Raw genomic sequence first — 12,303 nt, 5'->3', positions numbered from 1 at the left:
ACGAGCCGATCACCTGCCCTGGAGCATCGTTGCTAGGCCGCACTGCCACACGAGAAATTTTCCTGAGATTCGGGCTTTAATTGGATCAGATGCTTCATCAGATGTTCAAGTTCAGCCTGTAGGTCTTTGGGGGTGTTTTTTGGGGGGGTGAAGAGGGTGAGTCACCTGAAGAGAAGCCGAGCTCTAACACCCGGCATGGCGAGGAAGAAACGCTCAGCCCTCACGGTGCTTTTTGTCTCCAAGTAGCCGCGCCTGTCCCAGAGGTGGGCATCTTCTCTTGGCTGGTCCGTGCTCGTTGGCTCGTGGCACTAGCGCGCCGCCGCCGCCTGCCTTTCTCACAAAGGGCCGCTCCCAGGATATACAGGCAGGAGAAGCTGCCCCAGTGCAAGCAGATGTGGAACGGGTTGGGTGCCGCGGGGAACGCGCTGGTCCTGTTGGCTAGCGCGGACATTCATCCCCGATGCAGGCGCACGCGGCGTTCCACGCGCGATGCCGCGGAGGGGCCGGGGAGCCTGGCGCTCTGCACCGGGGGGGATGCCGCGTTTCTGCTCGGCTGCAGGAAGGTGCCGGCTGCGAGCCGCCTCGCGCGGGGCCGCCGCCTGTTTGTTCCCATAGAAACTGCCGTCTGATGGTGGCCCACTGCATCACGGCCGCTGCGGGAAGGGCAGCGTCCGAAGACTTCTGAGTGCATCATCTAGACCTGGCCCTTGGCTTTATCCTTCGCTTTCCTGTCAAAATCCCGTCCCTTCCCGCTCGGTGCGCTCCACACCCCACAGTGTTACCGCATTCGGCACCCGTAAAAATAATCCCAGAGACAAAGGCGCTGCGGCCGCCTTCTGATGGTGACCTCGGATGTCTGGGGGAGGGAGCAGAGCTTCCTCGCGTCCGGAAACGGAACGGGGAGCGAGCTCACCCCCAGCAGCGCCCTTCCCCCTCCCCGTACCCCGTTCGAGCAGCGAGGGGGGCGCTTGGGCCGGCACGCCGGGCTGCATGCCGACGCGCGGAACGCTGGGCTGCGTGCGCACCGTCTGCTGCGAGCAGGAGCTGCGGCTGCAGGCGCCCCGGGGAGCGACTGCTGCGGGTCGTACGCGGAGCCTCGGTGTGCTGGTAGCCAACGGCTGCCGCGGGACCTCGCCTGGCGGGTGCGAGTCTTCTGGCGGCTCCGGTGTCGTCGTCGTCGTCTTCCTGGCCGTTCGTAAACGGTGCCGTGCGGGTGTCTGTGCTCCTGGCAGAGGCTGGCGATGGCCGGGCGCCGGTTCCTCCGCGCAGAGCGTGCGGCGTTTCCCGCTGGCGTCGTGGGAGCGGCGCTGGCCGCAGACCCTCGGAGAAGTGCTCGTGATTCACCGGGGCCACCCTGGGCGGGGAGGTTCTGGTGTTTGGCAGTCACGGACTTGCAGCGATACGCCGGCGTAGCTCCCTTTCTGCCAGCCCGTGCTCCGGCCTTGGCTACTGCTTTTGGGTGGTTTTGGCTGGCCGGGTGGATTCACTTCGGTCCGAGGAAGAGCTGACGCTTACAGGCTTAGGGAGGTGCCTGCAAGGCAAGGTTGCATTTCAGAGCCCGGAATGCCACGTGCCCAACGGGACTCTGATAGCGTTGTGACCCCGGTGTGACGTTTGATGTTCTTGCAGCCTTCTTCCTTAACCAGGAGCTAGTACGCTTCTGAGCGTACCGGCCCAGAGCGTGGCTCCACGTTAACAGTTCTGCGGATGCCGGCGCTGCTGCGGAGCCCGGCCCCCTCCCTCCCTGGCATGCGGGCGTAGTGCGGTGTGGTAGCTCAGCACGGAGCCACCGCCGCCTGGCTGCGGCGAGGCGAAGGCAACGGGCCGCTGAGGTTGAGTGAAAGGGATTGTTATACGGGATGACAGATTCCTCCGGAGGTTGTTGCTGTTTGCAGAAGGGAAGCCAAGACATCAGTGCTTAATATCTTCCAGAAGTCCTCTGCTTTAACCCTTGAGGAGCCCCAGGAAAGAAAGTGGAAGCCGGTGCAAAGGCTCCCTGAGCCTCTGCTGCACGTCCTGCTGCGGTGCCCGTTGTCTTTCCCGGCTGCGGCTTGCGGCGGTGGGGTTTCGTGTCTCGTGTGGAAGGCTGGTGAGCCAAACCAGAGGCGCTCTTGCTGCGTGCGTCTTGCTCTTGTCGTTAAAAACCAGCCCGCTGCTCCTGACTTGTCGAGAGAGCTGTTGGGGCGCACCAGTGCCGGCCGCGCAGTCCGTCGTTCCGGCACGAGCGAGGTTAAGGATTTTCCCTTTTCTCACTGGAGACCTCTCGATCCGAGTAGCGCTCTTTGCGTTGTAAGTACGGCTTGGAATCCTCAAACCCCGAAGTTCAGTATGTTTCTTAACACTCCACGTCATGCACGCCACCTGCTACCTTCCCTTACTTCTGAGCCTTGGCTTTTTAACGCTCCCATCCACTCGCGTTCGAAGCTGCGTCTAATTTTAAGCCGCGTACCTGAAAAGTGCCGATTTTCCTTGTCCCTTGCATTTGTAGGTCACGACGGAGTTAGAGGAAAATGCCGATCCGGGGAACATCCAATAACGGTTTTAAAACCCGCTTGCTCCAATATCCTGGCGGGTTTTGTAGAGAGTTGCTGTCGAGAGGAGACAGGTCTTACCCTGGAGGCCCCGGAGGTACGCTGCGTGTCTCGCTCCCCATCCGCTCTCCAGCGAGGTCTCTGCCTTGCTGCAGGCGCGGCTCGGTTTCGCGGCAGGCGGACCCGCGGCCGCTGCCGCGCAGCGATCTCGACGCGTGGCCCGCTGTGACGGGCTCCTTCCTGCGTGCGACGGCACCTCCAAAACTCTGCTGCTAGGCAGCTCGCGCCGAGAGTCTGGTGTGGCTCGAGCGCAGCGCCAGCGAGCCGCCGCCTCGCAGGGCTCCCTCCGGCCCGGCTGCCTGCCGGCGAGAGCGCTAGCGGCGGAAGAAGCGGGCTCCTTGGGGTGCAGGCGCTCCTGCGGGCAGCTCCCGACTCTGGTGGCCGCTGAAACGAGCCGGCTGTGTTCGGTAGCGTGCTCGCCGCTTCAACCGTGCCGTCGTTCTGGGCAAAAGCAGTGCTAGGGCAGCTGCAACGTCACAGTTTGCCTGTGGGCTTCTGCGAGATGCTCTTGCTTCGGTGCGATCCGTGGTAACGCAGCCGTGCTGGCTGGACACCCGTGGGCTTGGGCAGCGCTCCGCCCGGGGGGGAAACGCGGCCGGTGAGGGCAGGAGCTTTGTCATCTCGCTTTCCCTGACCCTTCCTCCGTTCCCCTGGATTGAAAACGGGGTCGGTGCCACGTCCCGATGGCCGGCGCGGTGCAGAAGTGGCCCCACCTTGCCGGTTCTGTGCTCTCGGACAAAAGCTCTCAGCCGCTTCGTTACCGTGCGGGCGGAGAGCGATGAAGAGAAGGGCTTGAGCGCGGGGCCGCGGGCTGGAGGGTAACCTGTGTCGGAAGGGGCCCAAGGGGAGCAAGCGTCCTGCCGGACTGACTCGCCTCCTGGCCTCGCTGGCGCGCGGGTTGCCGGCAGGCCAGGCTGTAGCGTAGGCGAGAGCCTGGTCAGGCCCAAGCAGAAAAGCTGCGCTCCCGTCCGCTGGCCGGAGCGGCTGGATCGGAGCCTCCTCTACGGAACAGCCGAGCTGACGTGACCGGGATCTGCTTTTTCATGTCGTGTTTGACTACGTAACTGCTTTAAATCAGTTTACACGTAGCTCCGTCGGGCTCTGTGCTGGTTTAAGCTCGCCCAAAAACCGGTTTTAATTAGCGAGCGCGGCCTTTGTGTAGCCAGTGCCAAGACAGCTTTGGATTTGCGTGGAGCCCGTGGAGGCAGCGCTGCAGACCGCCGGCAGGTCGCGCGGCTGAACCGCAGCGGCGCGCGCTGCTGGATTCTCGTTCCTCTCGCCCCAGCAAACCCAGGCAGCGCTCGCCTGGCCACCGTAGGTCCCCCCCGTCGTCGCTGCGGGGCCGCTGCTACGAGCAAAAGCTGCTTTCCCCCTTAAATGTCTGCGTGATGTGTTTTACCCCTGCAGCTCGGGATGGGTTTGACCAGGCAGCGGCCTAGTTGGCAGTTTGGGTTTCGTGCGCCAGTTACAGCACACGCTGGTTTGGGAGATGTGAAGCTCTGTCGTAGAAAGACTCCGGTTGCATCAAAGGTCCTGAGGCGGAAACAAGGCTGAAAGGAGCCAAGGAGGAGCTGGGCTGGAGGCCCAGCGCTGGTGGGGAGGGGGCCTTCGCGCGGCCGTCACCAAAGCTTTTTTTTTTTCCCCTTAAGCTAACGTTTCATTCCGGTTCTTAGGTCGTCTGCGTTTCTCGTCAAGGTATGAAGGAGCTCAATTAAATCCCGTAACCAGGTGTTGAGTTTTGGTGCCTGCGACGCGTGGGCGTACTTAAGCGCAGTCGTACAGGCCGTCACTGTAGGCTGGCGTTTGTGGGTGCGGTTGGGGCTTTTCCCTCGGCTAGGCTAGACAGATAAATAAGTAGTTTTCGGTACCCCCTCTAATTCCTCGTTCTGGCTGCTGTGAAGTTCTCGGGCTTGCATCTGTTAAGCATTACGGTAATTTTGTAAGGCTCCTGAACTGAAAACGCATCGCTGGCGCGAGCGTCAGCTGAAGCCGTGGAGCCGGCGGGTTTTTTCTCCTCTTGTAAGAGTGCTGAGTGAAAGGGTGGGGAGGTCACTCGTACTGTAAACCTGGTGCACTTTAGAAGAGACCAGAATTGGGTGAATATACCCTGCCTGTGCCTGAACTGCTTGGGTGCGGCTAGCTGCAATCCGGTGTGCTAACGCTTGCTCTGCCCTCCCCTCAGCCCCGTGCAGCCTCTTGCTGTAGGGAGAAAAGGCAGCAGTGGCCGGGGCCGGGAGATCCAGCGTCACACCAGAACCTAGAAAAGATCCTGGAGGTCTTGCTTTTGAGGAGGGTCAGGGCTGGAGGTAGATGGGGTATAGCTGAAGGGGTTCCTGCGCTTTGCCTACCGAACTGGCGTCTCCAGTTTGGTTCCCCTTGCCTTTCTCTGCGGTCTTGACGCCCTCCACGCCGTTCAGCCAGCCAGCCTGCCGTGCCGGCAGCCGGTGAAGGGGGCTCAGAACCTCGCTGTCGTTGCCTGCCGTTACCCCGGGTGGTGGAACGACGAGGAGAAGCTCTTCAGGACTGCACCGAGGCTGCCCTGTGGCGCAAGGGAACTGGCAAGCGGGGGAGGACGCGGTGCCTGGAAGCCCGTTTGAGCAGCGCGGTGGAGCTTGCTCGTTGCTTGCAGAGCTTCGTTCCTCCCTCGCTGTGTGCAAGAGCGTCCCTCGCGTCTCTCTGAGGGGGAAAGGGAAGAGTTTGCATTTGGGCTGAAGTCCCCGCTCGGCGCTGGAGCTCGTGCTGCGAGGGGGTGTGTTTCGGGCAGGGGCATTCGCCTCTGGTAGGTGTTTGATAGTTTCTTTGTGGAAAGAGAAGGTGCGGCTGCTGGTGTGGTGTTAACGCGAGAGTGGAAAGCGAGGGATCGGTATTTTGGCTGTCAGCGTGGGTAGAGGCTGGGCTCCTAGAGGCTCTTGCGGGTGGGTTTCCTGCGGCAGCTCCAGCCGCGTTTGTAGGCTCTTGTTCACGCACTAAACCAACGGGACTTTCTTAGCTGGCTTTAGCTGGCAGGCTGAGCTGTAGGCCCGAATGCGGGGTTTGTGCTCCCGTCGCCGAAACGCCCGTTCCGTTCCCCTGGGGACAAGGAGGGGTCGTAGCGGGGCGCAGCGTCCACGCAGGCAGGGTGTAGCGCCGCAGCGGGCCGGGCAGGTCTGGGCCTATCGACTTTTCTCCAACGGCCGTCAGCGTCGTCTTCACCTCGTGCAAGACGCGAGTCATCGCGTTGGTTCCGAAGAGGGCTGTGGACAAGGTGATAACTTCCTTCCTGAGCAGACACGGCTCTTCTATGTGCGTCTGGCTCCACGGTTTCCTGCTTTCAGCTGCTGCCGCCAGCGTTTGCGTTTGTGCCGCCTCCGAAAGCCACCGGTTTTGCTGCAGAACGGCCTGGTTGTAGCTGCTACAGCAGTTTCCGTTAGGTGGATCTGCTACTTACCTACCCCCGAGGAGGAGACGCCTCCCTTGCCCAGGCGCTTGTCAGGAGAAGTCTCGCCGGTTCGCTAACGAGCCGTTGTCCGGGTATTTAGAAGGTCAGAGCGCGTCCCTTCTGCCGAGTGTTTTCTTACGGCTGAAAATGGTACGAATCGCCCGGTTTTAGTGACCCTGAGCGCACCAGCGGGCTTGTGATGACAGCTTGCCTGAAAAACACGGGCCTCTGCCATCCCGTTGCCCCGACGGGCGCGGGGCGCTGCTGTGGAGCGACACCCGCCAGGCTGAGCCCCCGGAAAGGCACGGGACCTGCCGCAGCCTGGAGCTCACGTTTTGGTCTTGTGGCGGCCGGTGCCCGCCGGCCGGCTCAGCGCTGCTCCGCGTCGCTAACGTGCCTGGCACCTCCGGGGTGAGCGAGCCTGCGCCTCGGCTCTGCCCGGCTCTTCTGACGAGGCGGCGGCGGCGGCGGAGCCTGACCTGCGCCAGGGGAGACGTGGCGGCACCGGCGGGCGCGGTGTGGTGCGGGTCAGCCGGGGAGAGGGAGCGCCCAGCCGCAGCCCACCCACCCCCCCCGGTAGGCGCGGCGCAGCACCGCCGTGCTCGCCAGCCCGCTTGCGGCAAGGAGACGGCGCGGAGGGTGCGTGCTCAGCCCCTGCCGCGGGTTTGCTGAGGCGTGCTGCGCCGTCGGCGCTGCGCTGGGGCTGCCCTGCCTTGCAGCTCGCCTCCGCTGCTGCTGGCGGGTCCTTCTCTCTTGGTTTTTCTGGGGTTTTGCTCCCCCCCCCCCCCCCCCCCCCGCCTTTGCCGTCTTAATTCTGGTCTCTGCTACCGGGGTTCTCCTGAGGGTCCTGCGCAGCTTCGGTGCCTGCTTACTGGAGTGATTTTTCACCCCTCCAGCAGCTGCCTAATCCAAACAGGCCGCGCTCCCGAGCTTCCCGAGTGTTTCTGGCAGGCGGGAGCAGCTGGAACGAGAAGTCTTCTCCGTCCGTCCCTCTGACAGCTCACCTCAGCTCGGGGAGGCTGTGCCTCGAGCAGGCGGAGAGGAGCGGGCCTCCTGGCTGGCACAGCTTGCCCGCGTGGGAGGAACTGAGGTGCCTGCCTCTGCACTTAGGCTGGCCTTCTCCTGGCCCCTTCCTTGACTAGCCCAAGGACCCGCACCGCTGGCAGCCTTTCGCTCAGGTGCGCTCTGCCGGGTGCCCTCACGGGGCGCAGGCGTCTGCCTCTGCAGGAGAATACGCCCAGGGAACGTTTAGCGAGGGTTTTCCGGGAGGAGCGTGGAGCAGGAGGACTCCTCAGGACAATCGTAGGAAACGTTTCTCCTCAGTAAACATGGTGCCTTTCTCCGCGCAGCCCGTTTGCCGGTGCCATCTGCTGGCTCTTGTTACGCTGAGGAGATCAGGTGCCGACTTGTGGGAGCGCGTACTGGCGCGATTGTGCTTTTAGCACGACTGCTGATGCGACCGGTCACCTGGCCGCGTCCCCAAAGGGGGCTTTTTCCTGGTTCTTAACGTAGGCTGCTGTAGGAACAGCCGAGCTGAAGTGGAAAAGGTGGTTTCGTTATGGAGTGGTCATCCACGCAGGAAACTTTAATTACAGTTACAATTGGGTCTAAGCAAATGTGTGGCATGAAGTCGTAGCTGTTAGCCCGGGACGGGGTCTGTTCGCTCCTTCCTTTGTTCACGGCGCAGAGGGGAAAGGAAACGTTCGCTGTTCCGTGGCTTCTTCCCACTGGGAGCAGACTCTTTGCTCCTGCCTTCCCCCCCCCCCCCCCCCGTTTGCTTTCCCGGAAGCTGGCGCAGCGCGGAGCGTGGTGGCTGTCCTCTCCCTGCCCCTGGCCTCCTCCGGCCCGGCCGCCCGGGCAGCCGGCACTTCGTTTTCCTTCTTGCTGGCAGGGCAGTTCTGATTCAAGGAAGCCTGCGTGAGTATTGGCCACGCTCGGCTGATAAACAGGATGTCTGCGGAGGTTTTGATTCCGGCAAGCAGGGATTCTCTCCGATCCCGAGAGCTGTGCCTCCTTTCGGAGACACTCGCCCTGGGCGTGACCTTCCAGCGCTTGTGGCTGCCAGACTCTAAACTCTGGTCTCCCCGGTCAAAACAGGCATTGACAGTTTCGGGGTGCTGTGGAAGCAACTGGCTGGCTGGGCCTGAAGGGTAGTTCCTGCCCCTCTTGGCTTCCCGCGCGATGGGGGGGGACACACGACACGACACGTGGAGATTGGGGACAACTGCTCGTGCCCTTGCGGCCTTCCAGAGTTTCGGTACCTCTCCTCTAGCTCCCCAGCTCCCCCTCTTGCTTTCCGGGCCAATCTGTGCTTGAAACTTCCACTGCTTCTCCCAGGGCTTTTGCCCGGTGTGCACACATACTCTGCACAGCTTCGGAGCCGAAAAAGCGCAGAGCAGCGTTCAGCTGAAGCACACTGGGAGAAGGAAGACCTGGAAGTTCAACGGACGAGGCTTCTGGCTCCAAAGAGCGACTTGCAGGCGTCACTTTGAGCACCTTGCCTTCTCTCTCTCAACCAACTGTTGGTTGTAGCCGCTTACCGTTTCTTCCTCGCCTCAGTAGTGCGAGTTTTACTCGGATCCAAGAAGGAAGAAATGAAGCGTTTGGAAACGGAGGGAACATTTTGTTAATTGGGAGCAGCATGTATGCCCTAGACTTGGCGTGTATCCTGCTGCCTGTAAAGCTTCATTAACTTTTGATAAAAGCATCGGTAATTTTTTTAGAATCCTTTTTTATAGCGTTTCATTGTTTAAGAAATTAGATCATGTTTTTTTCTTCCGCTCCTGCTCGCGGCTGAATTTGTGCTGTATTGAATGACATTGAGCCTTGCGCTCTCCTCTCGATTTCGTGTGGCGTTTGTGAGCGTGAGAGGACGCGCTTGGTTTTAGCTTCGGGTTTTCCTGCTGTTCCGTGAGACGCCCTGCAACCCATTCTTTCCGCATGAACGACGCTACCGAGCGCTGGGCCTGTGGTGCCGGCACCCTTGGCGTTGCCTCCGGCCTGCGCCTGCTCGGTGCTTTCTGCTGCTTGGCTGACGGCAGCGGCAAGGCCCCGCTAGCCGGAGGAACGGCGACCGAAACCCGCGCGCTTGCGGGCACAACCTGCGTCGGCAGCTTGGAGGATGGAGCAAAGCCCGGGAGGAGGAGGAGGAGGAGGAGGAGGAGGAGGGCGGCGGCGGGGGCGTGCAGCTGCAGGGGCGCTCTCCCAGCGGAAGGGAAGCGGGTGCTTAGCGGAGCAGCAGCCCTTGGGGCTGTTTCCCTGCGCCTGAGTTTTAGATGAAGCCCGTCCGGCTGACTTCCCCCCCTCCCCCCCAAGGGAAGGGGGGATGTCGGCCAGCTGGGAAACGCGGGGATGGAGAAACCATCTCGGTCTGTTCAGGAGAGCCTTCAAACCGCTCCTTCCCTCGGGAGGGAAAAGCCACGCTCCGAAACAAAGCGAGCGAGGCACCTCTGCGAAGGTGGAACGCAAGCCCCCCGCCCCTGAAACTCCCTGCCCTTCCCTTTCTGCGGCCAGCACGGAGGGGGTTTCCTACTTCCACCCTCGCACGTCCGTGAGGAAGTTCTGAATTTCCTGAAGCTGGAGCACAAGGTGGTTTCCCCAGCCTGTGTCAGGAGACTTTTGCCTCTTCTGTTACATCAGCTGCTGGAGGCATTTGAATGGAGTGAAAATGCTTTGAAGAAACCCCGTCAGAAATGCCGGGTCTCTCCTCCTCGGGGTTTTTGGGGACGGGTTTAGCTGCGCTCAAGGGCCACCCGTTTGGCCGAAGGCGCAGTGGGATCCTTCACAAGAAGACGTCTTCTGGCCGGCGCTCGCATTCCTTTGCTGCCGGTTCAGGTACTGTGGGTCTTGCGGGTGTGGAGTTTCAGGGCAGCACGTGCAAAGCCCACGGCGAAGCGAGGCGAGGAGCGCGGGGCGGGCGAGCAGGTGAGGTGGCAGCCCGGTTCTCCCTGGACCCGTGTTAGCAGGGAAAAAAGGGAGTAACGCGGCTCTCCTGTCTTGTCCGGCTCTGCTGACCGAGCGGTGCTCAATCAGGTGCTCCGCGTACCTTGCACTTGGCCAGGAGTGTCGACTCGGGCCGTGTGATGAAGCTGGGAAATGAGATTTCCTTAGAGCAAACGCAGAGCTGGGAAATGAGTGAGGAGCTGAGGAGTACTCCAGATCTGTGGATTTTCACTTAGGTGTTTGTGCCTGAAAATGACTCGGGTCTTGGTAGACATCTTGGCTTCGCTCTTTGAGGAAGCTTCTCTTCGCTTTTTGTGTGTGTGTATGTAGGTTTAAGCTTTACAAAAGCTCGTTGCTGCAGGGAAAGTCCTTGGTGAAAAGCGTGTAGCGAGTGCTTTCCAGCCCTCCTCTGGCTCTCTTCAGCTTTTCCACTCCGCTCCTGAGCGTTGCCCTCGAAACGAGGCGGCGCGGGTCTGCCAGAGCCGGAGCGAGCGAGCGAGCCGCGCGCTGCGAGCCCAGCTGCTGCTCAGCCCAGGGCGAGCCGCAGCCCGGGGCGCTGCCAGCCCCCGGCAGGACGGCAGCGGCTCGTCACCCCGTTAATCACTGCCGCTTAGCGCTTGGCAGCCTCCCCGAGCGGGCACCCCTTCTGCCTTTCCACCCTGTGGCTCTGCTCTAGCCCCGTTCCTGCCAGCAGGTGCTAGTGCCAGACCTGGCTGCCTTTCAGCTTCTGTTCCCGCTGGTGGAGGCGTGCTCGGTGGCTTAGAAGTCTGGGATCGTTCCTGCGCGCTGAGTTACAGGCTTCAAACGGAAGAAACGGCTGGCTGTGCTGGCTGCCTTTTCGGGGCTCTGCTCTCTTCTGCTTACGCGTGGAGCGGTTCCTCCCCCGGCAGGGATTTTGTCGTGTCGTGAAGTACAAAGCTTGATATTCTCGTGCTTCAGGTGGTTCCCTTAAAGATCCTGAAGATCCTTCGTTCGTTTTTCTCTAAACAGCGCCGTGCCTGTTAGAGCACCGTTCAGCGTGGCGCTGGGGGGTTTGGCACGGGAAGAGCCGTGCACGTGGTTTGGGTCGCGGGGGTTTTGTCCGCGGGCGCGGCACGCCGCCGTGTGCGGAGCACTTGTCCTTGTCCCTGGCGAGCGCTGGGGCCCGGGACAAGCTCAGCGTTTCTGCAGTTGGGCCCTGGGCTCCTGGGTCAAGCCTCCCTGGTCGTGCATCATCGGCGTTTCTCACCGCAGCGCCGCTTTGCGCGCCCTTCCCCGTGTCTTTGCGTGATTCCGCAGGCTGCCTTGACAGAAGCTGTGTAAATTATGCTCCAGCAAAGCAACCCAGGAGAAGGTTTGTGGGAGCGGCGCTTTTCCCGGGCAGAGCGCCGTCTCGTCTCTGAGCGAGAAAACCTGCTGGTGGATTCGGGCCCCGGGCCTCCAGCTGGGCTGGCGTGCCGGAGCTGCTCGCTCGCGCTGCTCTGCCTTGCTGCGGAGGAAGGTACTCGTGAACTCCGGGCTCAAGTCTGACTGAGAGGCAGCGCTGCGAGTGCTCCTCCGCCAGCAAGAGCGGCCCTTTCCCTCAGCCGTTTGCTCTGGCAGGGGTACCCCACTGGCGGCCGCCTCTTCTGCCCTGCCAAACCTGGCCTTCTGGGAAAAGGTTCCTTTCCTTATGATCTGTGTGGGGACTTTTCAGCGCCGAAGCGTCTCCGCGTTTGGAGTCTGGTGGCTTTGCAGGCCGTGCCCGAGAGAGCTGGGAGCCGCCAGGGCCGGGGAAGAGACGCGGGGAGCTCTTTGAGGCTGGGAGTTCCTGGAGAGCAGCTGACTGGAAGCTCTTAGACTTGTTTAAACTGCGTTAGCGTAGCATCATGGAGCACTTCTGTTTCAAAACAGATAAATAAATACCTCGATTGTCAGGAGCCCGAACCCCCCCTTTCCATCCCCGCTCGTATTTTATCGGCGCTGTTACAGCCAGACGTCGTGCGGGTAAGGCAACAGAGTCCGTTCCCCCTGCGTCCGGATTCTGGCCCCCCAGAGCTGTCCCCCCCGCTCCGCGGGGCTCGCTGGCACCTTCGCTGTCTCGCCGCTTTTGTGCCGAAGCACCGCGGCTCTGGGGCTGGCGGCCGGGCGCGTCCTCCGGCGGCGAGCGAACGCGACCGTGGCGAGCCTGAAGGGCGAGGCTGGCTGGTGCGGCGGCGGAGACCGGTTCCTCCGAGCAACCCCAACAAGCGTTCGGGCTCGCTGGAAATCTCCGCGGGAGTTCCGAAACAGCTTGCCCCTCCGCGCGGCGTCGGGTGCCTCCCGGAACGGGCTGCGCTGCGGTAACGGGCAGCAGCCCCAAGGGCCCGCTGCCGCCGGCGGCGCTGCTCTCTG

General features: G+C 61.9%; 1 protein-coding gene across 3 annotated transcripts in view; it reads left to right on the top strand.

Annotated features, from left to right (window-relative positions):
* SIK3 (SIK family kinase 3) overlaps positions 1-12,303 on the top strand; it is a 78,033-nt gene that overhangs the window by 30,699 nt on the left and 35,031 nt on the right. The gene's annotated exons all lie outside the window — the stretch shown is intronic.

This window comes from Leptosomus discolor, chromosome 22 (assembly GCF_034619465.1).
Source record: "Leptosomus discolor isolate bLepDis1 chromosome 22, bLepDis1.hap2, whole genome shotgun sequence".
Lineage (NCBI taxonomy): Eukaryota > Metazoa > Chordata > Aves > Leptosomiformes > Leptosomidae > Leptosomus > Leptosomus discolor.
This window is presented reverse-complemented; position numbering and strand designations above follow the sequence as displayed.